At 42.7% G+C, this 27,359-nt stretch overlaps 1 protein-coding gene across 1 annotated transcript in view; it reads right to left on the bottom strand.

Moving 5' to 3' along the window:
- The window catches only part of FAM184B (family with sequence similarity 184 member B), a 131,330-nt gene that overhangs the window by 103,476 nt on the left and 495 nt on the right, over positions 1 to 27,359 (bottom strand). The gene's annotated exons all lie outside the window — the stretch shown is intronic.

The raw sequence follows: 27,359 nt of genomic DNA, 5'->3' as shown, positions 1-27,359 counted from the left end.
CTGTGAAGCTGCGGGATCTCTGCTCTGGCTCCCTGAGGTGTGTGCTGTATTCTGGGGCGTCTCACAGCCCCAGGAGCGAGCATCTAATTTGGAAACCCCCCACTGTCTCTCAAGGTTAACCTGTTGCAAAGGACTCAACTATCAGTGAGGGCATCTGAGCCCCTCGATCGCTGTTCAGAAGTGAGGATCCTTTGGTCCCCTTATAGTCCCTAGAGCTGATCCATAGTCGTCCTTGGGTTTGACATATGGTTTTGTCCCTTACACTTCAATTCCCTGTATAATTTTTTAAAAATCATTTTATTTTTTGTTATCAAGATAGTACATGATCAAGGTAAAAATAAATCAAAAGAACAATTATTTAAAAATTACTCCTGGGGCTTCCCTGGTGGTGCAGTGGTTGAGAATCTGCCTGCTAATGCAGGGGACACGGGTTTGAGCCCTGGTCTGGGAGGATCCCACATGCCGCAGAGCAACTAGGCCTGTGAGCCACAACTACTGAGCCTGTGCTCCGCAACAATAGAGGCTGCGATAGTGAGAGGCCCGCGCACCGTGATGAAGAGTGGCCTCCGCTTGCCACAACTAGAGAAAGCCCTTGCACAGAAACGAAGACCCAACCCAGCAAAAATAAATAAATTAATAAACTCCCACGCCCAACATCTTAAAAAAAATTACTCCCAATTAAAATAACCTTTTTTAAAAAAAGAAAAAAGGAGTACATATATCCTACAATTTCAGAGGTTTAAGGGTGCTCTGAAGTGCATCTTTAAGTCTCTTACTGTCAAGGTACCCCAGTTCAGGAGTCCTTGAGAGGAAAGGAACAAGGAAGACAGAAGGGATCGGAAAAAAAAGAACCCACAACAGAAACAGATCTAAATATTGAATTGTTAGTACAACCTATAGATTCAGCATTTGTTGCCTTGAACATAATAAGCTAAAATAAACATGGTTGCATTACCTTAAAGAAGTCAAAAGAAGAATAAAAATCACCTGTATCCCCACTGGTACAAAGAAATAGTCTCGCTAACCTTCTGATGTGTTTCCTGCCAGGTTGCTTTTATATGTATATGCTTTAAGTTATTTATTTTCATAACTATGATCATGGTATGTAATCAATTTCATTTCTTCATTTTTGCATTTACCATTATGAGTGATTTTTTTCTTCCTAAACATCATGCTTAATGTGGACATAAAATTCCATCACGTACCTCTATATTTTATTGCTATATACACATATTGCTGGAAATTTAAGTCATTTTCAATGTTTCTTATGAATAATGGTGCTTAGAATAAAGATTTGCATTAAAGCTTTTTTTCATACTTTGGATTTTCCCCTTAGAATGAATTCTCAGAAGCAGAATTTGAGGATGAAAGAATAAGAACATTTTTAAGAGTTATCAACACATTGTCAAGCTGCTTTTGAGAACAGTGGGACCATTTCATACTGCCACCAGGCTAAACAAATGTCTACATCACCACACCCTCACTATTGTGTGTTTCCTCTTCTTTAACGTTTACAAGTTTGTTGGCAAAAATTGTTGACTTACTTCCCATGGTCCTGCTTTAATCCCTTGAACCTCAATTCCCAGAGATGCCACTAAGACATTACAAATAAGTATCACAGATGTGTAAAAAGTGGGCTAAATCATTTTAATTAACATTCATAAATGCAGCTTTAGGGACTTCCCTGGTGGTGCAGTGGTTAAGAATCTGCCTGCCAATGCAGGGGACACAGGTTCGATCCCTGGTCCAGGAAGATCTCACATGCTGTGGAGCAACTAAGCCCCTGTGGCACAACTACTGAGCCCGCGAGCCACAATTACTGAAGCCCGTGTGCCTAGAGCCTGTGCTCCGCAACAAGAGAAGCCACCGCAATGAGAAGTCCGCGCACCGCAATGAAGAGTAGCCCCTGCTCGCCCCAACTAGAGAAAGCCCATGCGCAGCAACGAGACCCAATGCAGCCAAAAATAAATAAATTAATTAAACAAAAACAAACAAACAAAAATAAATGCAGCTTTATTCTTTCATCATGCTTCATCTTCTCATATTTTTAATGGAAGGTTTCTCAACCTCAGCACTTTTGACATCGCAGCACCCCTGGCCTTGACCCACTAGATGCCAGCAGCTCTCCTCTACTCCACTGTGACAACCAAAATTGGCTTCAGATGTTGCCTAATGTCCTCCAGGGGGTGAGGAATAGCCCCTAACTGAGAACCCAATGTCCCCTGGGAAGAAAATAGCCCCTGACTAATGAGAAACACAGAGCTCTGTTAGTCCAAGTTTCCGTTCCAGTGTTAAACTTTTGATCTTCAGTATCTCAGACCCGATAGTGCCTTTCCTGCTTTCTTCCTTGGCAAGAAAACCCCAATTTTGTTCAGCTGTCCCCTCCCATGGGCTCAGAGGGTGAATTATGCCTGGTCTAAACCAGGCCTTACAGTATTGTCTCCTTTATCAATGACTCACTTTGATTTGGGTGTGGAACTCAGTCCTGGCCAAGGGGACCCAAGGAGACATCTGAAGGACTTCTGGGAAAGATTTCCTTATAAATAAAAAGAAGCACAAAGGAGAAAATGCCCTTCCTCTTCAGGAGATGTTGTCTTGTCTTTGTGTGTTGCCTAGAACTGCGACAGCCACTGAGAAACTCTGAAGGAGGAAAGCGTTGATATGCAGAGGACGGAGAAGATGGCAAGCACGTGGCCTGTGGCGACATCCTTGAGACACTGAATTACCAGCCATGGAGAGGCTCTACCTCCTGACTTCTTGTTATGTGAGATAACATACCTTTAAACTTTTAAGACTGTCGTGTTTCCACAATTGCATCCTAACTGGCTATCTGGGAGCCCCAAACACAGTACCTAAGAGATGTGGTGAAATCAGGGAGTCTGGAGAGCTGATTCTGACCCTACAGAACCAGGCAAGCAGGTCCAGAAAGGTAGAGGAATAGTGGGATGGAAGCTGTTCCTCAGAGGCCAGGAGCTCAGGGAAGTAGATGACTTCCAAGGCCACCATGGAAAGTAACAGAAGCTCTTGACAGACAATGACTGGCTCTGTGTTCCCTAGCTCAGAGTGGGCAGAACTGAGCCTGGAGGTGTCCAATACCAGTAACTGGGGGAGCTAGAGGCTGATGGAACTAGTGCCACCGTACCTTGCTGGGAGGAGAGCATCGCAGTACAAGAGAAAGAACAAGGGTTTGGGAAGTGGAGTTTCAAGAGAGATTTTGAACCCATGTCTGACATGGATGGATGGGTGAGTAAATGGACAGGAAAGTGGGGAGAAGGGCAGACAGATGGAGGAGGGGCTGGGCAGAAGCTGCATGGGTGAGAAAGTGATGAAGAATATGGACGGGAGGGTAGGTGAGTGAGTGAATGGGACAGGGGAATGGAGGGGCAGTGGGTAACTAGATAGATGAACAAATGAATAACGACAACTCTTTTTGGGTTTTGTTTTGCTCACAGAGAGCCACATTCTTAAAGTAGAAAGGAACCTCTGGAGATCTCAGCAGGCCACATTCACATTTTAAGTGTGGCTCCATTTCACAGACATCCCCAAAATTAGACCTCAAGAGGATGCCCAGGGTATCCCAACTGTCTACGACATAAAACGTGTAAATGTTATAAAAGTAAAAAGAAAGAAAGACACTTTCTACAAGTCAGGCATGTAAATGAGAATTGCAGATGAATTCCCAAACTGATATAGGACCGCACCCATAAATCTAGTATCACTGCAAAAAAGCTTTGGCCTATACCGAATCCGAGATAGCTGCACTTGTTAAAATTAAAAGGACAGTGAAAATGAAAGGAATGCACGTTTTTTCCACTGGCAGGTAGTGTGACCGACTCCTGAGTTTCTCTCTTAACCTCAGCGATTTGCCCTTGAAGGGAGCAGCTACGCCTAATTTGCTCACAGGGTTTTAATTTGCTTGCTCGTCCTTCAGTCAGCAAAACCAAAATGTCCTTTCCACTTTGGTAGCTGGGCTTTTGGTGCTGTTTCCTCTCACACCTGTTTGATCCCTACCCTGACGTTTCATCCCTCCCCACCCACTCCACTGGGGTCCCTCCTGTGGGTTCCTCTTCACCCCTCCGTTATGTCACACCCATCAGAATCTGTCTCCTAATCTACCAGGGGTCCCATCGGGTTATTCCTAACCCAGGTCCTAGCACAAAATGGAATTCAAAAATGTTTTAGGAATAAATAAGTCAGCTGGAAATTTTAGGACCCAGTTTTATTAAAATAGGATTTTAAAACTGCTCTGTATGTATATTTTACTCAAATAAAAAGTTCATAAATGTATTTAAATGGAACACAGCATTATTTTAAAAATAAGGCAATTTTCCCACTTACTAAAGCCCGCTCTCTTGCTGTCAATAATTTATACAATCATGTAATTCAGAGGAGGTTATTAAACGCTGGGATTGGCTGCCCAGAGAGCGTTTTGGCTGTCACTCCCTGGAGGCCTTTAAAAACTGACAAGCAGCTCATGCAGCTCAATATGAAAAAACCAAAACAACCCAATCCAAATATGGGCAGAAGACCTAATATACATTTCTTCAAAGAAGACATACAGATTGCCAACAAACACATGAAAGGATGCTCAACATCACTCATCATTAGAGAAATGCAAATCAAAACTACAATGAGATGGGCTTGCCTGGTGGCGCAGTGGTTGAGAGTCCTCCTGCCGATGCAGGGGACACAGGTTCGTGCCCCGGTCCGGGAAGATCCCACATGCCGCAGAGCGGCTAGGCCCGTGAGCCATGGCCGCTGAGCCTGCGCGTCCGGAGGCTCCGCAACGGGAGAGGCCACAACAGTGAGAGGCCCGCATACCGCAAAAAAAAAAAAAAAAGAAACCTAAAAGACATATCAACCAGTTGAGCTGCAATATATAAATCCTTATTTGAATCCCGATTTGAAAAGAAAATTGTAAAAATTTTATCAGACAACACTATGAAACAATACAACTACTAGAAGAAAACATGGGTGAAATGTGAACACAGAACAGATATTTTGTGATAATGAGGATTTACTGTTAATTTTTTCAGTGTGATAATGGTATTAAGGATATGCTATAAAAAAAGAATACTTATCTTCCAAAGATAGACACTTAAATATTTATGGATGAAATACTTCTGAGATTGCTTTAAAATAATACAGAAGTAGGGAGTAGATATGGGTCCAAAGGAGGCAAAGTTAACATATGTTAGTCATTTTTGAAACTGGGCAACAGGGAAACAGTACACTGAAATGTTGTATATATCAATACTTGAAATTTTCATGGCAAAATTTATATAAAATGACAATAAATGTCTTGTTGGGGAGCACATGATTGGTATCGCCAGAATCACATCAAGAAATCCAGCAGTAAGGAATTCTGAGAAATATAATTCTAAGCTTTCCAGCCTCTGCAACACACATCAGAATCAGGGTTGAAATATGTGTGAGTGAAATGTTCAACAATGTCCACCCTCAAATCTATAACTCAAACCCTGACCTCTCTCCTAAAGGACCATCAAAAATATCCAACTATTTCCTTGACACCTGACTGGGATGTCTCACAGGACCTCCAAACTCAACACACCAAAACCAAAACTAATGATCTCCCTCCAACTAACCCTCCCCTGCTACTAACCAGCTGTGTGACCTCGGAGAAGCCCCTTAGCTTCCCTAGTCTCTAGTGTGTGAACTGGGAGAAAGACTAAATCATCTCCAGGTCATCGCTAGCTCCAGTGGTTAAGAATCCGCCTCTCAATGCAGGGGACACGGGTTCGAGCCCTGGTCCGGGAAGATCCCACATGCCGCAGAGCAACTGAGCCCTTGCGCCACAACTACTGAGCCTGGAACCCGTGAGCCACAACTGCTGAAGCCTGTGCGTGCCTAGAGCCTGCGCTCCGCAACGAGAACCCACCGCAATGAGAAGCCCGGGGACCGCAACGAAGAGTAGCCCGTGTTGTCCACAACTAGAGAAAGCCCGTGGGCAGCAATGAAGACCCAATGCAGCCAAAAATAAATAAGTAAATAAATAAAACAAAAATTAAAAAAAATAAAAGAGGAAGGCCATGATATTAAAAAAAAGGGACTTAGGCTATATACTTTTAGAAGCAGTACTATCTCATGATGATCTTAGCGTCAGTTTAGCCATTAGTGATCATTTATTCAGTATCGGCGACTGCAGTATGTTTGACTGAAATTTCAAATAGCCCATAATTGGTTTCAGTATGGGCGCATGCATCCTAGAACCAACAAGCCAGAGAGCTGCCTCTCTGTAGCCAAGGAGCTGTCTGTTGTGAAGATAATTTCGAAGGCTGGGTTTTTTTGTTTTTGTATCTGTTTCAGAAATGTGACAGGTACCATTTTTTCCAAGGCAAGAGGAAGAGACGGCTTTGACCTCTAGTGCCTGTTGAAAGCATCTGCAGAGGGTGACTTGTCATTTTTATTGCATAAGTGAGGGTACTCCCACAGTGAAGCGAAAGGGGTGATAAATAAGATTCTCGGGGGCCGTTAAATGGCATTTAGTGGGAGGAGGTGCCTGAGCGACAGCTGTGCACAGCTCAGGGATCACAACGACACCCTCCTCCTTTCTGTGGCTCCCTACGCTGCATGCTGGTGGCGCTGCTGGACTTCATTTTCTCTCCGCTCAGATGGTTTACCTGATTTAACGGAGTAAAAAAGTCAAGTAAGCCTAATACAAAGGGGAATAAAAGGTAGTTGGAAAAAGGTGGAGAAAAAGTGGCTCAGCCTCTTTTGGCCTATTCAGAACTCCCCCAGGTGTAACAACAATGCATTTAAACTCAGTTTATCCTTTTTAAAAATGAAACTCTCAATATTAAGTAATAATACAAGTTCCAGAAGAATATACCATTTATATAAAAACCTTATAAAAGAGAAAACCCAAATATTGTTTACTAGTGTTTAGAGAAATGTAGCAAACCCTAAAAAGAAGCAAGAGAATTGACAAATACAAAAGTTTGGTCAGTGGTTACCTCTGGGGAGGAGAAGAAATACGGTTAGGGAGGGACACAGTAATTGATAATGTCTTGTTGCTTTAGCTGAATAGTAAATACATGTGCTTATTTTATCATTATTCTTTGTACCTTCCATATAGGTATTATGCATTTTTATATGTGTGAAATATTTCATAAAACTGCCAAGGTTCCACACCAAGCTCTACCTTCAAAAACGTTGCCATGAAATTGGTCAATGCTGTTCTGTGTTATAGAGAGGAGATAGTTCTAGACACATTGGAAATATGGGAAGGAATGAATGAATTCAACTGAGTTCTAACGCCTTCTGGGGTAAATATACTTGAAATGTGCAGATGACACATATCTTCTGCAGCACTATGAACTGTTAAGTACCACAACCACCAAGGCATTGGAGGTGATTTACAGAGCAAACCTCTGAAGCTGTGACTAAACTCAGTCTATCTTTCCTCAGAAGCAATATAAGCCTCACATCAGCTTGGGCATCCTATCCTATCCTTTTTTTTTTTTTTTTTTTTTGCGGTACGCAGGCCTATCACTGTTGTGGCCTCTCCCGTTGTGGAGCACAGGCTCCGGATGCACAGGCTCAGCGGCCATGGCTCATGGGCCCAGCCGCTCCACGACACGTGGGATCTTCCCGGACTGGGGCACGAACCCGTGTCCCCTGCATCGGCAGGCGGACTCTCAACCACTGCGCCACCAGGGAAGCCCTATCCTATCCCTTTTTTATTGAAGTATAGTTGATTTATGATATTATATTAGTTTCGGGTGTACAAATAGTGTACACCTACTAAATTAAAAAAAATTTTAATAGATTATACTCCATTTAAATTTATTATAAGATATTGGCTATATTCCCTGAGCTGTACAATCTATCCTTGTACTTTATTTTATATATAGTAGTTTGTGTCTTTTAATCCCCTACTGCTATCTTGCCCTTCCTCTCTTCCCTCTCCTCACTGATAATACTAGTTCGTTCTCTATATCTGTGAGTCTGCTTCTGTTTTGTTTTATTCATTTGTTTGTTTTATTTTTTAGATTCCACAAATAAGTGATAACATAAAGTATTTGACTATCTCTGTCTGACTTATTTCACTGAGCATAATACCCTCTAGGTCCATCCATACTGTTGCAAATGGCAGAATTTCATCCTTTTTTATGGCCGAGTAATATTCCCTGTGTGTGTGTGTGTGTGTGTGTGTGTGTGTGTGTGTGTGTGTACCACATATATATATACCACACATATATACCACATCTTCTTTATCGACTCATCTGTTGATGGACACAGGTTGCTTGCATCCTTTCCTGTCCTTGAGATTCAAAGGAAATGTGACTTGAACCTCCAGTAAACATACAGCACCATCAACCTTTTGGGTTTTCATGGGACTGGCTTTTGTTTCTCCCAGTCTCCTCTAGCTCCACATCCTTGCTTCCATTGGACTCATTCTCTTTAGGGATCAGCTCACTGCCCTGATGTGCTGTCCTGCCTCTGCAGACATTGCCAAGTGGTGGACACTGCCTGGACACCTTTACTTTCCCAAGGACCATCTCTATAGGGGTAGGACTAGCCTGCATCGTTGGGAGGGGTGTCACACTGCACAGCATCATAGCTCAGCAAGCAGCTCAAAGTTGGTTACCAGGCATCTAGGTTCTTAAAGTTAAGCCATGAAAATTTTCATCCATTCGCTGGTGTGTTTTTCATCCATTTACTATGTCATTTAGTTGCCATCTCTACACACTGAGGTGGGCACTCCTTCCAATATTCGTCAGGTGAGGAATCTAAGGAATCTGTTAGATAACTTTCTAAGGCTCCAGGCAGTCTGTGGCAGGCCCGTGATGTGAATCCAGGCCTGGCTGACTGCATAGCTAGGGCTCTTTCCCTGCATCACATTGTGCCCTGTAAACATCTCAGAATTTCATGACATGCTCAGTTCATAAAGCATTCATATACAAATTCTGAGGAGCCTCTCTTCCCAAGGAGGACAGATGGAGAAGGCAACCAGCAGCAGCAGCAAAGAGGCATGAAAAGCCAACACGAAAACAGATGCCCATCCAGGACCCACAGGGAAAGGGAGGATAGAATTTGGTAGGGGTGGTTATCCAGGATCCCTTTTGCAACTAAGTAAACCTTGACTGTACCCCTGACTTGCCCCAGAGATACAAGGAATTTATTTCACTTTCTCCTTGCAGCAACCTTGAGGCAGGTAGGTAAGGTGGCTGCTGTGCCTTTTAGATCATGACAGGGAGTTCTGGGGAAAGTTCAAGGGGTGGCCTAGGCAGTGGTAAGGCTGGAAACAGAACCAAGTCTCCTGATGCTGTTATGGACTAAATTTGTTCCCTCCCAAATTCCTGTGTTGAAGCCCTAACTCTCAATGTGACTGTATTTGGAGAGAGGGCAATTAAGGAGGTAATTAAGGTTAAATTAGGTCATAAGGGTGGTATCCTAATCTGATAGGACTGGTGTTTTATAAAAAGAGGAAGAGACACCATATAGATCTCTTTCTTTCCACATGTGTGCAGAGGAAAGGCCATGTGGGGACAGAGTGAGAGGATGCTGTCTACAAGCCAGGAAGAGACCCCTCACCAAAAACCAACACTATCGGCACCTTGATCTTGAACTTCAAGCCTCCAGAGCTGTGAGAAGATAAATTTCTGATGTTTAAGTCATGGGGTCTTTGGCATTTTGTTATGTCAGCCCAAGCTGACTAATACAGAAGCCAACACATGGCTCTCAGCACCAGGCTCTCCCAACCCTGGCCCATCACTCTAAAGACACCCAGGCCACCAATGACTATTCATAATGACATTTTTTTAGGCCTCAACCCATCTTCCCTCTTTGCACCAACCACCAGTCAATGCTCCCTCTTGAAGGCTTCTTCTCCCAGATGAAACACCACCTTCACCTGTGTCTCCTGGTACCTCTCAGAAGGCTCTTTCTCAGACTCTCTTTCATGGGCTAGCAATCCCCAAGGTTCTGTTTTTGACAGCATTTTCTTACTCGGCAAATTCTCCCTGGGAAAGATGCCAAGAGACCTATTTCCATGAGGATCTTGGACAATCTCCTCCATATCAATGAATAAGTACCCAGCCTAGAATCAGCTCATACCAAAAATTTGCTGAGTGAATGAGTAAATAAACAAATAAATGGACTAACCCCTAGGAGTTGATAATTCCTAAAACTGCATCTCTAGTTGAGATATCTTTTCTGAGTTCTAGCCCTTCTGTCTTAGTCAGGGACTGCCCACAATAATGCTGCATAACAAACTACCCCCAAAACTCAATGACTTACAACAAGAAGCATTTATTCTCATGTAGGGTAACCGTGGTTGGGCTTGGCTGAGTGGATCTGCCCTGCGTTTCAGGTCTTATATTGTCTGGGCTTGGCTTGAGGCTGTGAGCTGGATTCGGGTCTGCTTACTAGCACTAGGCTGTAGGGGCAGAGGCCAATCAGCACATGCTTTTCTCACGGTGATCACCAAACTGCACGAGCATATTTAAGGCCTCTGCCTGTGTTCACACTCTCTAACATTCCACAGACCAAAGCAAATCTCAAGAAGCCCATCATGGATGGGATGAGGACAGATTCTCTGCTCTTTGGGTAGGGGAGGGCAATAAGAGTGAGTGAATATTTACTGAACAATAATGCAAAATCCAATCTAGCACAACTAGACAACAAATGTCCTACAAGACATCTCCTCCTTGAATGTCTTACAAGTTTGTTAAATTTTCTATGTTGTTTGCCAAGAACCTGCCACTCTGCCAATTCCCTCCTTCTGTAGAGTTGAGTCTTCATGTCCATAACCTACTAGCAGGGCATCCTGCTGAATTTGGGCAGAACATCCACTTCTGACTCGCAGCTCTTCTGAATTCTGAATCATCCACCTTCTGGAATCCTTCACTGTCCTGGCCCACACAGCTGACCAGCTCTCCCACTACAGATATGTGCCTGATTCACTCCTGTGTTTTCTGTACTTCTTGGACACTGTGTCCCTGTCTACTCTCAACAGGATGCTTATTCCCCAGCTCCCACTTGTTCAGCTCTAGTTCTTCCTCCGCCTGTTGACCGCAGCTACCAAGGGCCCACCACGCCCTGTGAATCAGCTTGCCTAAGTTAGCAGGAGGAGACTGGACACTGGACCGTCCTTTCAAGCATTTGCCTCCTATACTGGAAACAAGCTTCTTTTTTTCAGCTCTTCTCTGGGGACAGCACCACATGGACTTGGCTATGAGCCATCTCTCATGAAACTGACATTAGGACCTAGCAAAGGGGAAAGAGGTCAGCGAATAAGTTACTGATTAACTTTTGTTTTCTTGGTTTAGATTATATTCAGGGTGCGTGTGCTCACATGCGCACGCGCACGCACACACACACATACACCCTATACTCAGTTCTGATCTCCTTGCTCATGTTTATTTAGGCTGTCACCATACAATTCACTGGTTTCCTCAGGACAAATGGGCCCTGCTCCAGGGGCCTGAGGACAGGAATAGCAGGTCTGGACAGACGCACTTTGGCAGCGTGAAGAGGAAAAGCTGTACAGGATGAATGTCACAGTATTTCTGGCTCTTGCTTGCTGAATTAATTTCTCCCTTAAAAAAAAGCTGACCCATTTTTCTAGCCCACAGCCCTAATGGACTCTTATTCAGAGGCCATCCTCCCACATAAAGAGCTGTATTGTACTTAATGATAAGCCTTTTAATGGAATTGGCTATTTCTGGGTGTCTCTCTGGGAAACGGCCATTAATGAGCTTGCAAGTGCAAGGAAAAGCAGATGTTTGAGGGGTATGCTTCTCAAGGGCAGAGCACCCTGGGCAGAGCACCCTGGGAAGAAAATAGATGAAAACCAGTGACAGCTTCTTTTTCACTTCCTTGAAATTAGTTTGGCTTAACCAAAACTATGATCTAAATAAACTTCGTCTTCAAAATATGAAGCTATCACTCCTCATGCAACCCACCCACCACATCCTATCTGCATGATCCTTACTCTACCCACAAATGCTTCTGTAATCCTAATCATAACAAAATCATCAGCAGACTGCAAAGCTAGACCAAGACACGTGGGTAAACTAGCAGGCTAACATCTATCATTCCTTCAAACCTGCAATTAGTCAATGCCTATTTAAGAGACTGAATGCAACATGAGGAAAAGGATGGAGCAGAACTGCTGAGGGGAGATTAATCTTTCTTTTACTGTCTGGAGCAATTCAGCTCTAGCCCCAAACCTGCATATTTACTCAGCAAAACTGAAGCCTTGAGGTTAACCAGTGGTGTCCTCCTTCACAAAGCATTTTATTGTACTCCTCATTATTTCACAACCTCTTCCAAGTCACACCTAAACTGGAAACAGCCACTGAGGCGTGCACAATACCTCTCTTCAGGGTCTTTTTTTTGCCATTTTGGCATCCTTCTGCATTTCTTGTGATGTGATGGCACCCAGAGATGCATTAGCATCCCTTATAGATGGGAGATTTGCTGGTGCACCCACCGTTTAATATGTCTCCTACTGTCACCCCCTGTGTCCTGGCATTAATGGAGGTGCTAAAGATATATTTAAAAGGTATAATGCAAGGTCCTTGTCATCAAGGGTTTCACAGTTCTAAGTAATTCAGCCCCTATTATTAATATTATTGAGAGCAGGACACTATGCTAGAAGCTTCTGGAAGTTCAAATATGAGGAAGGCAAAAGAGAGAGCCCTGATGATCCTAAAGGCTTTCTCAAACTGTAGTCCACAACATCATCTGAGCTTGTTTAAAATGCAAATTCTCAGGCCTCACCCATGATCAAATGAATAAGAAATGTTGCAGGTGGGCCTAGCCATTTGTGTTTAATACTAACATTTGAACAGCACTGGCCTAAAGAGCTCCTAGAGAAGCAGAAGAAATAAGACAAACACACAGTTTCTCTGCTACCAGACAGAGCAAGTCCAGGGCCAGGCAACAGACCTGGACATATTATATAGACCAAAGGCCAAGGACCCGTTGCAGTGATTTTAGAGTCAGGCTAAAGTCACAGTCACCAGTGGAGCTTTTAAAACGCATAATTGCCTGAGCCCCACCCAAAGGTTTTAATGCACTGGTCTCAATTTTTGTTAAAAATGCTCGCTAGTTGATTCTGACAATTATCAGAGGCAAGAACCTCACTAAGGTCTGAGAAGGAAGAAGTCTTTGGTAATGATGAAGAGGATATTATGAAAGTTAGCCAATGGACCCAATTCCCATGGCTACTATAACAAGTCACTACAAACTTGTGGTTTAAACCAACAGAACTTTATCAATGGTGGAAAGCTTTCAGTTTTTCCTCTACGATCAGGAACAAGACAAGGATGCCCACTCTTGCCACTTTTATTCAACATAGCCATTAGCAATTAGGAAAGAAAAAGGAATAAAAGGCATCCAAATAAGAAAGGGAGGAAAAAAACTGTCATTATTTGCAGATGACATGATGTTACATATAGAAAACCCTAAAGACTCCATCAAAAAACTGTTAGAACAGTTTTAGAATAAATGAATTCAGTATAGAACTGTTAGAACTGTTAGAATAAATGAATTCAGTATAGTCTCAGGATACAAAGTCAATATACAGAAATCTATAGCTTTTCTGTACACTAATAATGAACTAACAGAAACAGAAATTAAGAAAATGATCCCATTCACAATTGCATCAAAGAGAATAAAATACCTAGGGATAAATTTAACCACAGAGGTGAAAGACTTGTACACTGAAAACTATAAGACATTGACAAAAGAAATTGAAGACAAATAAATGGAAAGATATTCCATGTTCATAGATTGAAAGAATTAACATTGTTAAAATGTCCAATCTATCCAAAGCAAACTACAGATTCAATGCAATCCCTGTCAAAATTCCAATGGCATATTGCACAGAGCTACAACAAATAATTCTAAAATTTGTATGGAAGCACAAAAGATCCCAAATAGCAAAACAAACTTGAGAAAGAAGAACAAAGCTGGAGGTAACACACTCCCTGATTTCAAACTATACTACAAAGCTATAGTAATCAAAACATATGGTACTGTCACAAAAACAGACATACAGATCAATGGAACAGAATTGAGAGCCCATAAATAAATCCATACATATATAGACAATTAATCTACAACAAAGGAGCAAAGAATACATAGTTGAGAAAGGACAGTCTCTTCAATAAATGGTGTTGGGGAAACTGGACAGCCACATGCAAAAGAATGAGACTAGATACTATCTTACACCATACACAAAAATTAAGTCAAAATAGATTAAAGCCTTGAATGTAAGACCTGAAACCATAAAATTCCTAGAAGAAAACATAGGCGATAACCTCATTAACATGGACCTTAGTGATGTTTTTGTGGATGTGACTCTAAAGGCAAGGGAAACAAAAGCAAAAATAAGCAAATGGAACTACATCAAACTAAAGAGCTTCTGCACAGCAAAGGAAACCAACATCAAAATGAAAAGGCAACCTACTGAATGGGAGAAGATAATTGCAAATCATATATCTGATACGGGATTAATATCCAAAATACATAAAGAACTCATACAGCTCAACAACAACAAAAAACCTGATTTTAAAAATGAGCAGAGGCTCTGAATAGACATTTTTCCAAAGAAGACATACAGGTAGCCAACAGGCACATGGAAAGATGTTTGCCATCGCTAATTACTAGGGAAATCAAAATCACAATGAGATATCATCTCACACCTGTTAGAATGGCTATTATTGAATAGACAAGAAATAAATATTGGTGAGGATGTGGAGAAAAGGGAACCCACTGTTGGTGGGACTGTAAACTGGTACAGCCACTGTGGAAAACAGTATGAGATTCCTCAAAAAATTAAGAACAGAACTACCACATGACCCAGCTATTCCACTTCTGGGTATTTACCTGAAGAACATGAAAACATTAATCTGAAAAGATATATGCACCCCGATGTTCACTGCAGCATTGTTTACAATAGACAAGATATAGAAACAACCTAAGTGTCCATAAATGAATGAATGGATAAAGAAGATGGATACACACACACACACACACACACACACACACACACACACACAGAGTGGAATACTATTCAGCCGTAATAAAGAATGAAATCCTGCCACTTGGGACAACATGGATGGACCTTGAAGGTATTATGTTAAGTGAAATAAGTCAGATGGAGAAAAACAAATACTGTATGATTTCACTCACATGTGGAATCTAAAAAAACAAAAACAAACAAAATAAAACAAAAGCAAACTCATAGGCACAGAGAACAGATTAGTGGTTACCGGGGGAAGAGGGTTGGGGGCGGGTGAAAGGGTGAAGGGGGTCAACTGTATGGTGATGGATGGCAACTACACTTGTGGTGTGATCACTTGGTAGTGTACACAGATGTTGAATTATAATGCTGTACACCTGAAACCTATTTACTTTTTTTAAATAAATAGGTTTAGTGCCCCCTTTAATTCTCAGAAGTGTCTCAGTTTGGATGATTAATTAAAAGGTCACTCTAACTATAGCTGTAGTTTATACAAGACAAATAAGGTAAATGTCAATCAGCAGGCCGTCCCAAAGAATTGAAACTGAGCCTCACATGAAATGATTAGTGAATGAGTGTTCACCCACATGTTTTTGGTTTTTTTTTTTTTTTTTTGCGGTCCGCGGGCCTCTCACTGTTGTGGCCTCTCCCGTTGCAGAGCACAGGCTCCGGACGTGCAGGCTCAGCGGCCATGGCTCACGGGCCCAGCCGCTCCACGGCATGTGGGATCTTCCTGGACCGGGGCACGAACCCGTGTCCCCTGCATCGGCAGGCGGACTCTCAACCACTGTGCCACCAGGGAAGCCGCACCCACGTGTTTTAATTAGAGATCCTCACACTTTTTTTCTGTAAAGGGCCAGGCAGTAATTATTTTAGGCTTTAGTCAGTCTCTGTCACAATGTTTCAAATCTGCCATTTTAGCACAAAAGCTACCCGAGACAATCTCTAAGTGAACGTGCATGGCTGTGTCCCAATAAAACTTTAGTTTGGACACTAAATTTGAATTTCATGTACTTTTCATGTGTCACCAAATATTGGTCTTATTTTGTATTTTTTTTCAAAATGTAAAAACCATCCTTGACTCACAAGCCATATAAAAATGGGCAGCGGACTGATTTGGCCTGGGACATGGTTTGCTGACCCTTTTTTTTTAAATTTTGGGTGAAGTAGAAAATAATAGTTTCATTGCTTTGCCAGGCAAAAGGGGCCACAGCAAGCTAATGCCCTCAGAACTGTGTGTCCCAACCTGTAGGGTTGGGAGAAGTGTTATAGTAATGGTTCAAAGAGGGCATGATCAGCTGGTGGACATTCTTCTGATCGGTTGGTGGTGAGGTAAGTGGGAGTCAATATCATCAACCTTCTGGCTCCAAAAAGTCTTGGGTCTACTTGCTTGTGGGCAGCACACAGTTAACTTCTCCCACCTTGTGGAGGTTTCAGTTTCTGCAAAACAGCTCCAAGATATTGTTGTGTGTATCCCTTGATGGGAACCAGGACCCTGCCCCAAGGCTGTCCTATTGTTTCTCTTGACTGTTCCTCCCTTGTCTTGCATCCCCTCCCTTTCTTAATTAACAACTGTTTGCACCTGCCCACTGGAACTCAGTGCTGACACCTGTTTTAAGTTTAAAACGTTATGTATGTTAGGTTTTTTTCTTTTATAGTTTTCATTTTCAATTATTCAAAATGCTCACATGACATTGACTAGGAGGGCTTCTATTGTATTTGAGAGCTCCTTTCTACTTCTCTCTGTAAGGCCCATGAGATAAGGGATTTTACCTGGCACATAAAAGGCACTCAGTAAGTGTGTCATAAATGAAAGAAGTTAAATTATGCAACATTTATGCAATGGACTATTGACACAACCATTAAAAATTGTGTTGAAGGGTTCTAGATTTACCGTGAAGGGGAAAAAACCCAGCTAACACAATAGTTATGTGTGATATAACTCTTTTTAAAAATCACATGTCTATATTTGTATGAGAAATCAGATAGTAGGCTCTGCAAAAAATGGTATTAGTTATTGTATCACTGTAGTTATTATGGGTTTGGGGATACTTTAAAATCTTTTTCTTTTTGCTTCTCTGTATTCTTGATTTTTCTAAAATGGTTGTGATTTCTGTGTATGATTGGTCACCGTTGTTTTTATTCTATCTCGTAATTCTAGTGTTCTGAAGGAATGTGGATCTGACCACATGGAGGCACCAAGTTTGGTCCAACCCTGTGTCTGTGGTCAGGTGCTGGAAGTGACTAAGTCAGATGTTGGCCTGGGAGGGCATGGGGGATGTCCACTTATTTGTCAGATATGCCAGTTCTCCACTGTGCTCAGAAAACTAGAAATTAGATGCTAGCACCTCCTGAGTTCTGGCCTTGAGAAAGGAGCCTTCCCACTCTCCCATAAGACGACTGTACCTAGGCTGTGTTTGAAATGTGCTGTTTTATCCTAGGAGCCGCGGGAGGTCCAGGAAGGGTTTTGTTCATTTAGTCCATCCACGAACACTTGCTGGGCACTGATCACTAACCAGGCACTGTTCTAGGCACCAGGGGGTATAGGAGAGAACAGAGCAGACAGAAATTTCTGCCCTCAAGGAACTTCCTTAGTGGGGAAGAGGAGGCCATAAATAGATTAACAGATAGAGGAAAAAAATGGAAACAGCAGATGCAGCTGAGGAGATCTCATGGTCTAGGTGAGCAAGGAGGCCCTCCCTGAAGACATCTGAACCAAGCCAGGAGCAGGCTGAAGAAACCACGAGGACAAAGGCTCCAGGTGGCAAAAGCCTGGCACATCTGAAAGCCTGAAAGAAGGCCAGTGTGGCCAAGGAGATGATGCTGAGAAGTAGACAGCAGCCACCTCAAGGGACCATATTAAAGAATTTACTTTAGGTGAACCCATTTTATTCCAAGTGAAATGAGAAGCCATTTGTGGGTTCTAAACGGAAGAATGGCATGCTCTGGTTTATACTGTATAAGGTAATTCTTGCCGCTGTGAGCGGGGGCAAGGGTAGACCACGAGGAGGCCGCAGCAGGGGTTGGGGGCCAGAGGGGAAGGAGGCTTGGACTAGGGCGGAGGCAGAAATGCAGAAGGGAGGTGGACTGACTCATTGCGTTTATGGGGTAAAGTCATCAGGACTTGCTTCAGAACTGGATTCAAACAGGAGAAAATTCAGTTTGTCTTCGTTTCTCTTAATGTTAACAGCTTAACTGAGATATAATTCTTGAGACCATACAATTCACCCATTTAAACTGTACAATTCAATGGCTTTCAGTATATTCACAGAGTTGTGTCACTATCACTAGAGTCAACTGAAGAATATTCTCATGACTCAGAGAGAAACCTTGCATCCCTCAGTCACTACCCCCATTGTACTTTGTACCATATTTTATTTATCCAGTCTTCGGTTGATGGACATTTCATTTATTTCCGGCTTTTTGGCTATTATGAATAATGTCGCTCTGAATACTGTGTACAAGTTAATTTCTCTTGGGTTTATACCTAGGCATGGAATTTCTGGCTCATATGATAACTCTCTGTTAATTACCTGAGGACTCACCAGACTGTTTTCCAAAGCAGCTGCAATATTCTACAGCAGTGTAGGAGGGCATGATTCAATTTTAGTATCGCTCTGGCTGCTGTGTGGAGAAAGGATTGGAGCAAGGCCGGGGGGAAGTGCAGAGATCAGAATGGTTACGCAAAAGTAGTGGCATCTTGGTAGGGTTCAAAGACACCCAATTTAAGGTGTACTTCATCCTGTTTGATGGCAAAAAGATTTCTGTGAGATAGCTGTCTGTACACTCTATGCATCACTTTGTTAAATTAAAAGATTCCAACAGAGAGGGCCTGTTAAAACAGATCTGCAGTTTTCAAATCTAGAATCCTAAAGCAAACTGGTATGGAACTGTTTAAACATCTGTCCCTACGCAGCCTCCTGCAGGCAGGAGGGTATTTTCAGAGAAACTAAGGGAGTCAGTGGGTGCAATGAAACTTCCACAACTTCAAGCCATAAGAACACAGGGCTCAAGTGGCAGCCTGCTGCTGAGGACTCGTGTGGCAGTAAGCGTCACTCCTACTGCCCGGGACACTGCCCTAGCCTCTCAGTCCAGAGAAGGCCTGGCTTTGTTCCTAGTTGCCGGTTTTGACAACTGGGCAGTGGTCCTGTCCCTCTGCAATTCTTCTAGCTCAGCAAGGGAAGGGAAAGCAACATCTATCAGGCTTACAATAGTCCCTCCGCCGGGTGAGATGCTCCACTTACATTCCTTAAGTTAGTGAACCCTCACAACAAATTACCAAGGAAGAAAGGACTATTTTTCTCAATTACAGATAAAGCAGGTTGGCCCCTTTGGATTGGAAAGTCAGAAAAGTCTCTCTGAAGAGATAGCATTTTAGCTGATACCAGCCATCCAGGGATCACGAGTAAGAGCGTTCCAAGAGTAACCCCCAAATTGTTAGCTCTCCAGGAGACCTCATTTTTATTCACATTTAATTTTCTTTTATATTTATTAATATAAATAAGAGTAAGAAGCACCCCTCTAGAGATAAATCAAGTTTAAATTCATTTAAAAGATAACCTGGAGTAGAAATTATAATTCTTTTCCTTAATATTTCTGATTTTATACTCAGGGTCTATTCTCCATAACAGCAGTCCCCCTACCCCATCCCTAAACAATCCACTATCTCCCCTCAACATCCAATATGACTGTCCCCGCTAATGTGTCTCCATAGACCTCAGTAAGGTTCTGGAACGTGGGGAGACACAGTTCGCTTGGTCTGGTTGTGCTACTGTGCTGGGAGTGGTGACTCTGAACTCCAGAACCTCCCACGGAAGGAAGGAAGGAAGGATCTACAAATAAGTGCTACACTGCAACTCAAAGGTCCCCTGCTCTCAGGTGAGGATGCTCTCCCAGTGACAGAATTCGTTTTTACTATAACACTTTGCCAAATTCCTCAAAACGGAATTCATCCTAAGATCTGTGTGGTGGGTCTTTAGGAAATCCCAATAAACAAAATCCTTCTTCTCCAACGAACTAATTGAAATACAAGACCAAGGCGTGAGGCTGTTTTGAGACCAAAATAACACATTACCGATATAATATTAAAGAATGTGACATACCCACGGGCAGGCTGCATTCCTGATATTTACCTAGTCACAATACTGGGCCAGGTCATTTCTTCCTCCCGGAACCACACCTACCCCTGTAAAATCGACGGCACGGCTGACAGAGAAGAATGTGTGCTTCTATGGGCAGATCACTCCATAAGAAACAAGGGAGAAAGAGGAAAGAGCTCTGCAGACCCAGCTCCGGGCCCTCAGCCTCACTGCTTAGATCTACATTTTCCCTCACCTGGGAAAGAGCACTAAAGATGATTGAGAGAGGTTACGGAAACACAAGGATGACCAGGGAAGAAGCATCACCCTCACACACACACCTAACACCGGGTTCTGGATGCCCTGGTTCTGTCACTACATCCTAATGTGATGTCAGGCAAGAATACTGGCCCTTTCTTGGGTCTCAGATATTAATTCTCTCAATTACAGATGGTGCTCGTCTCCTTGCCATGCAGAACTGCTGTGCACACAGAGTATGAGTAAGTATGTCAAAGGCTATGCAAAGGACACAAATACTAGGGAATCATAAGGCGTTACTAATGTGCAGAAGTTGCAGGCACCTGATTCCACCGTAGCCCTTATAGGGTCTTCCGAGATCCTGGCAGACGTCATTTAGGAAGGGTGACGGAGAGGGTCTGTCGGGGTTATCTTACTTCTTATACTTTCAGCTTGGCAGCTTCTGGCACTAAGAGGACTCTCATTGCCTCCTGGGTACTTTTCCTCAAACTGCTCCAGATGAGAGGTTGTTCCACGGGTATATGGAGTCATGCTTGTGGGCTGGGCTCCCAAGAGTCAGCCTTCAGTTCAAGGGAGGCTTTATGGAGAGGGAACACGTGCTTTCCCACTCATTTTCATGTTCTAATATAAAAGGGTCTTGGCTAAACTTGTATTTGGGGAGCAAGACACGCCACCCCACCTTGAAAATGGGAATTGGGGAATCTCTGGGTATGAGGGATGCTAACGCTTCTGGATATGAGGATGTGGAGAGACCTACAAAAGGAAAAATCAGCTGGAGATTTCTGGGCAGGTGCAAAAGCAGGGACTGGCTGAACGGGCCCAGGGACAGGGCTGGGCAAACATGCCTGATGCTTTCAAGACCAAAGCATCTCACAGACTTTAAGGGGAAATGGATTTGGAACCTCCTGTTCTCCCAGTTAACTCCTCTGTGCCCACTCTACTGTTTAAACCTTTAGTTGTTCTAAACTGGTGGTTCTCAACAATATGTGAACATTAGAGATCTTAAGGGGCTTCAGAAAATAGCACTGCCTGTCACCTCTCTCTCCTCTCCTTCTGAGATGGAGCCCGGGGCATTGTATTCCTTTTGTTTGTTTCTAACTTTTATTTAGAAATAATTTCAAACTTAGGAAAAAAACTGCCAGAAAAAGAATAGTACAAAGAACATCACATACCATTTACCTAGATTCACCTATTCTTAACATTCTGTCCCATTTGTTTTATCATTTGCTCTCTATTTTTATTTTATCTATTTTATTTATAAAATAAAATTCTTTGAGAGTAAGACATCACACTCACCTCCTTAAAAATAAGTTCAAGGTGCATTTTCTTAGAATAGGATATTTTTCTTGCACAGCCATGGTATATTTGTCAACGCCAGGAGCTTTAACATTGATACGAATACTTTAATTTTCTCTATCATCATATTCAATTTGTCAACTGACCCAATCATCTCCTTGTAGCATTTTTACCTCCAGGATACAACCCAGTCTAGGATCAGACATTGCATTTAGTTATCGTCTCACTGGTGTGTTTTTAAAATCTCTCCAGGTGATTTTAATGTGCATCCTGGACTTTGGACCACCGTGTAAATGAATATTTATTTGCTACACTAACACATAATGAGGGCGCCCCTGGTGGCGCAGTGGTTGAGAATCTGCCTGCCAATGCAGGGGACATGGGCTCGAGCCCTGGTCTGGGAAGATCCCACATGGCGCAGAGCAACTAAACCTGTGCGCCACAGCTACTGAGCCTGCGCTCTAGAGGCCACGAGCCACAACTACTGAGCCCACGTGCCTAGAGCCCATGCTCTGCAACAAGAAAAGCCACAGCAATGAGAAGCCCGTGCACCACAACGAAGAGTAGTCCCCACTCACCGCAACTAGAGAAAGCCTGCGTGCAGCAACGAAGACCCAACACAGCCAAAAGCAAATATAAAAAACAACCCCCCCAAAACCCCACATAATGAGTGTTTACCAGGTGCAAAGGATTGTGAATAAATTAAGGAGCTTATTATCTTAAGGGACATACTATATACAAATCAACTATAATATCAGATGGATAAGCATGATGAAAGAAATATTAACCAAATCCGTAGGCAGAAACTTTAAATTTAACAAGCTTACTGAGGGTCTACTATGTGGCAGACATTGTACAAACTTCTGGAAAAACAGATTAATAAGAAAGAAATAACGAGTATACAATTAGTGATTAATGAATACATGATTAATTACAAAAGTGAGATTTTTTTCAAAGATTTTTCTTGGGGGAAGTGAGACTTAAAAGATAAGTAGAATTCAACTTATAGAGATGAAGTCATTTCAGGAGAGGAAATATCAGAGGGAAGTGAGTGCACAGAGGAGGAAAGGGAGAAGTGCACTTCACTGTATTTGAGAACTGGGTGCCTGGGGTGGTACTTGATCCTCCTGGAAAAGTAGGCTGGAAAATGTAAGAGGGTACAGTCACTTCGGAAAGTCATCTGGCAGTTTCTTAGAAAGTCAAACATAAATTTACTATACAACCCAACAATCCCATTCCCAAGAGTAATTTTGTTACCCAAGAGTAACAAAAATGTGTGCGCAGGAATGTAATGTTTGTAGCAGCGTGATTCATAATAGCCCCAGGGTGGAAACAATCCAAGTGCCTATTAACTGGCAAATGTGATCATCAGAAAATGGTGTATCCATACAATGCGATACTACTGAGTAATAAAAGGCAATGAATGAATGACATATGCTACAACAATTGATGAACCTCAAAAACATGATGCTGAGATTTAGCAACTAAGTGAAAAAAGCCAGATGGAAATACATGTTGTATCGTTTCACTGATATAAATGGAAAGGATAAATTTATGAAGACAGAAAGTAGATCAGTGGTTGCCTGGCATTGGGGTAGGAACAGGGACTGACTACAAATGGATACAAAGGATGGTGATAGAAATGTCCTAAAGCTGGATTATGGTTATGGAGCAGCAACTCTGTAAATTTACTAAAAGATGGTGAATTGTATGTTTAGATGAATTTTATGGTATGTAAATTATACTTCAATAAAGCTATAAAAATTAAGAAGTTATCAAAATCAGACAGAAAGGAAGCAAGAACAGCAATCTTAGAAATGAAAAATGTAATTCTAAAACTTAATAGATGGGGCTTCCCTGGTGGCGCAGTGGTTAAGAATCTGCCTGCCAATGCAGGGGACAAATGTTCGATCCCTGGTCCGGGAAGATCCCACATGCCTCAGAGCAACTAAGCCCGTGCGCCACAACTACTGAGCCTGTGCTCTAGAGCCCACGAGCCACAACTACTGAGCCTGCATGCCACAACTACTGAAGCCCATTCTCCTAGAGCCCGTGCTCTGCAACAAGAGAAGCCACCACAATGAGAAGCTCGCACACCGCAACAGAGAGTAGCCCCAGTTCTCCAGAACTAGAGAAAGCCCGCGTGCAGCAACGAAGACCCAACACAGACAAAAATAAATAAATAAATAAATGTTAAAAATAAATAAAACTTAATAGATGGGAAAAACTCTGGATTGGACATATTATTTAGAGGATTGGGAAATAGGAAGACAGGATTAAGGAATTCACCAGGATACAATAGAGACAAAAAGATCTTTAATAACATTTTAGGATATGGATGGAGAGGCGACCTTAACTCACCTAATGGCAGTTGCAGAAAACTGAATGGAGGCAATGACAGAGAAACAATATCTGAACACAAAATCATTGATAATTTTCCAGAATTAAAGAGAGCACCTGAGTCTTCAATAGAAAGTACATTCACTACCAACTAGAGAGTTCTAATGAAACTGCTAAACGTCAAAATACACATACACAAATGCTACCAATAGAAAAGGCAGATTATCTACAAAGGAATGAAAATTTGATTGGCAGTAGGATTTTTACCAGCAGCAATTAGTATCTGAAGACAATAGAACACTATCAACACTGTGCTATGAGAAAATAGCTGTTCACTAGAAATTTTTTTAAATTTATTTATTTTATTTATTTATTTTGGGGTGTGCTGGGCCTTCGTTGCTGTGCGTGGGCTTTCTCTAGTTGCAGCAAGCGGGGGCTACTCTTCATTGGGGTGCATGTGCTTCTCATTGTGGTGGCTTCTCTTGCAGAGTACGGGCTCTAGGTGTGTGGGCTTCAGTAGTTGTGGCATGCGCAGTCTCTAGAGCACAGGCTCAGTAGTTGAGGTGCACGGGTTTAGTTGCTCTACAGCATGTGGGGGGATCTTCCCGGACCAGGGATTGACCCCATGTCCCCTGCATTGGCAGGCGGATTCTTAACCACTGCACCACCAGGGAAGTCCCATCACTAGAATTTTATACCCAAGTAAACAACCATCCAACAGTGAGGGCAAAATACAGACATTTTCAAATATACAAAGAATTTCTTACCCCACCAAGACCCCTACGGAAAGAACTATTAAATGATGAACTTCAGCTAGAAGAAAAGTGAACCGAAAGAGAAGGCTGTAGATTCAAGAAAAAAAATAGGGAGTAGAAGAATTGGTGAAATGTCAGTAAATTTAATGAACTCAAGTATAAAAACGATTGTAAATTTTAAAAGGTAAAAAACTTTAGACAACAATGACAAGATGGGAAAGGGGAGGGCTGTTAAATGGGTAAAGTATGCAAAGCTCTTTTGTAGGGAGAAAGAATTATGTGATAACTTTGTTAGAAAAATTATAGTTAAATACGTATGTGGAGGGGCTTCCCTGGTGACGCAGTGGTTGAGAGTCCGCCTGCTGATGCAGGGGACACGGATTCATGCCCCAGTCCGGGAAGATCCCACATGCTGCGGAGTGGCTGGGCCCGTGAGCCATGGCCACAGGGCCTGCGCGTCCAGAACCTGTGCTGCGCAACAGGAGAGGCCACAACAGTAAGAGGCCCGCGTACCGCAAAAAAAAAAAAAAAAAAAGTATGTGGAAAAATAAAAGACAAGGCTGAGAAGAATAGGAATAATGCCAGAAGCACTCAAACAAGCAGTGGAAAATGAGGGAATATAGATCATTTAACTAATCCAGGATGGTAAATGAAAAACACAAAATATGATGGAAGAATAAGTCCCAATATGTTAGTTATCACAGTAAACGCACATGGATTAAATTCACCTATCAGAGATACAACTAAAATAAAACTTACAGAAAGATTAAATATAAAGAGATGGAAAATATCACATACAAAAGGTAGCCAAAAGAAAGGTGGCATATCAATATCAATATTAAAAATGTCTAATTTAAACAATTAGCATGAAAAATGGTAAAGAGGGGCCCTACATAATAAGAATCAACTGTGATTTCTAATGCAGAATATACTTTGAGAAACACTGCCTACTATGCACTAGGGATCATGGCTGCTTTCTTCACTGCCGTATCCTTCAGTGCTTGGCACATAATAATTGTGCCAAAATATCAATATTAATGGGCAGAATGACTACCATTACCACATTATATTGAAATGATCTGTTTATGCATTTGTCTCATCACAAGGGCAGGGTTCCTATCTTACTCAGTTTTATGCCATCAATATTGAGCACAGCACCTGGCACATAGTAGGCACTCCATAAATTCAAACTGAGTTCAGGGTTCATCTCTTCCATAAAGTCTCTCCTAAATGTTATTACCCATAATGACTTATCCTTTGTTTCTACTTCTATAGCACTCACAACTTGAAACATCCAATTTAGCAACTGATTACAGAGCAGTGTCTTTTAGGTTTCTCTCCAACCTTGTTTCTCCAAAAATATTTTAGGTTCTTTGAAGATGAAGATGCCTTATACTGTGCCCAGCGCCTCAAATCAATACCTTTTTGGGTCGATGTCACTATTTGGATGACTCCAGATTAGATCAGTGGTGCCAAGCAGCACATGCCAAGGCCTCCAAGGAGTATCTCCATTCCCCCGTTTCCATCCTTGACTAAAGAGATCACTGTTTGGGCTTCCCTGGTGGCACAGTGGTTGAGAGTCCGCCTGCCGAGGCCGGGGACGCGGGTTCGTGCCCCGGTCCGGGAAGATCCCACATGCTGCAGAGCGGCTGGGCCGGTGAGGCATGGCCGCGGAGCCTGCGCGTCCGGGGCCTGTGCTCCACAACGGGAGAGGCCACAGCAGTGAGAGGCCCGCGTACCGCAAAAAAAAAAAAAAAGAGAGAGAGAGATCACTGTTTGGATACAGGCTCATTTGCAAAAAATGTGGAGAAGTTAATGGGAGGGATAGGAGAAGGCAGCTGGTGTCCAATTCCAGGTCTCTGTGCTTTCTTCCTTCTGGCAGGGAGGAAAATGCCTGTGATCCCACAATGCCTGTGATCCCACAAAAAAGTGGGTGTGGGAAGTGGGAGGAAGATAGTTGGGGAAGAGAGTATGTCCCATACTCAGAACCTGGACCGGACGTTCCACTAGCAGGCATGTTATCAGGAGTAATTATTATGAGATCGAAAGGAAACCCCAAGGCAACTAGCTAAATTCAGGCACTCGGGACCTTGTATAAAAGACAGAGAGGGATGTTGTTTTCCCATCTACACAACAGGCACAGGAGGGGAACCTACCACAAGGAGCTCCTAATTGGGAAGCTGCAGGGGGCTAACAAAGGACAGGGTGTCCATCTTCTTGCTGGTCTTCATAAGGAAGACATCAAAGTTCCTGGAGGTTCAATCAGGGCTCTGGGATGAGGTAGGGAGATGGAGGGGCTGACCTCCCGAGGTCCTTTGTAATCCAGTAATTAAATGGTGAATCGTTCACTTCCCCATTTATGCTCTGTACCCAGTTTGATAGTAAGTCCCCTGGGCTGCCTTCCAGGTTTACTACGGTGACACGCAAGCTGCTGGCGCTCAAGAAATGAATCAAATGTTTAAATAGCCCACATGACCTCCTCCCCGCCTGTAAAGTACGGCGATGAATGAAATCACAACATTCCAGGCACTATCACTTGAGCAGAGCCCGCAAGGAAACACACACACACACACACACACACACACACCACACACACACACACACACACACACACACACACACACACACACACAC

This window comes from Aethalodelphis obliquidens, unplaced genomic scaffold (assembly GCF_003676395.1).
Source record: "Aethalodelphis obliquidens isolate GAN/ISIS:26980383/991018 unplaced genomic scaffold, ASM367639v1 scaffold6, whole genome shotgun sequence".
Classification (NCBI taxonomy): domain Eukaryota; kingdom Metazoa; phylum Chordata; class Mammalia; order Artiodactyla; family Delphinidae; genus Aethalodelphis; species Aethalodelphis obliquidens.
The sequence above is the reverse complement of the archived record's forward strand: the minus strand, read 5'-3'. Positions and strand labels throughout refer to the sequence as shown.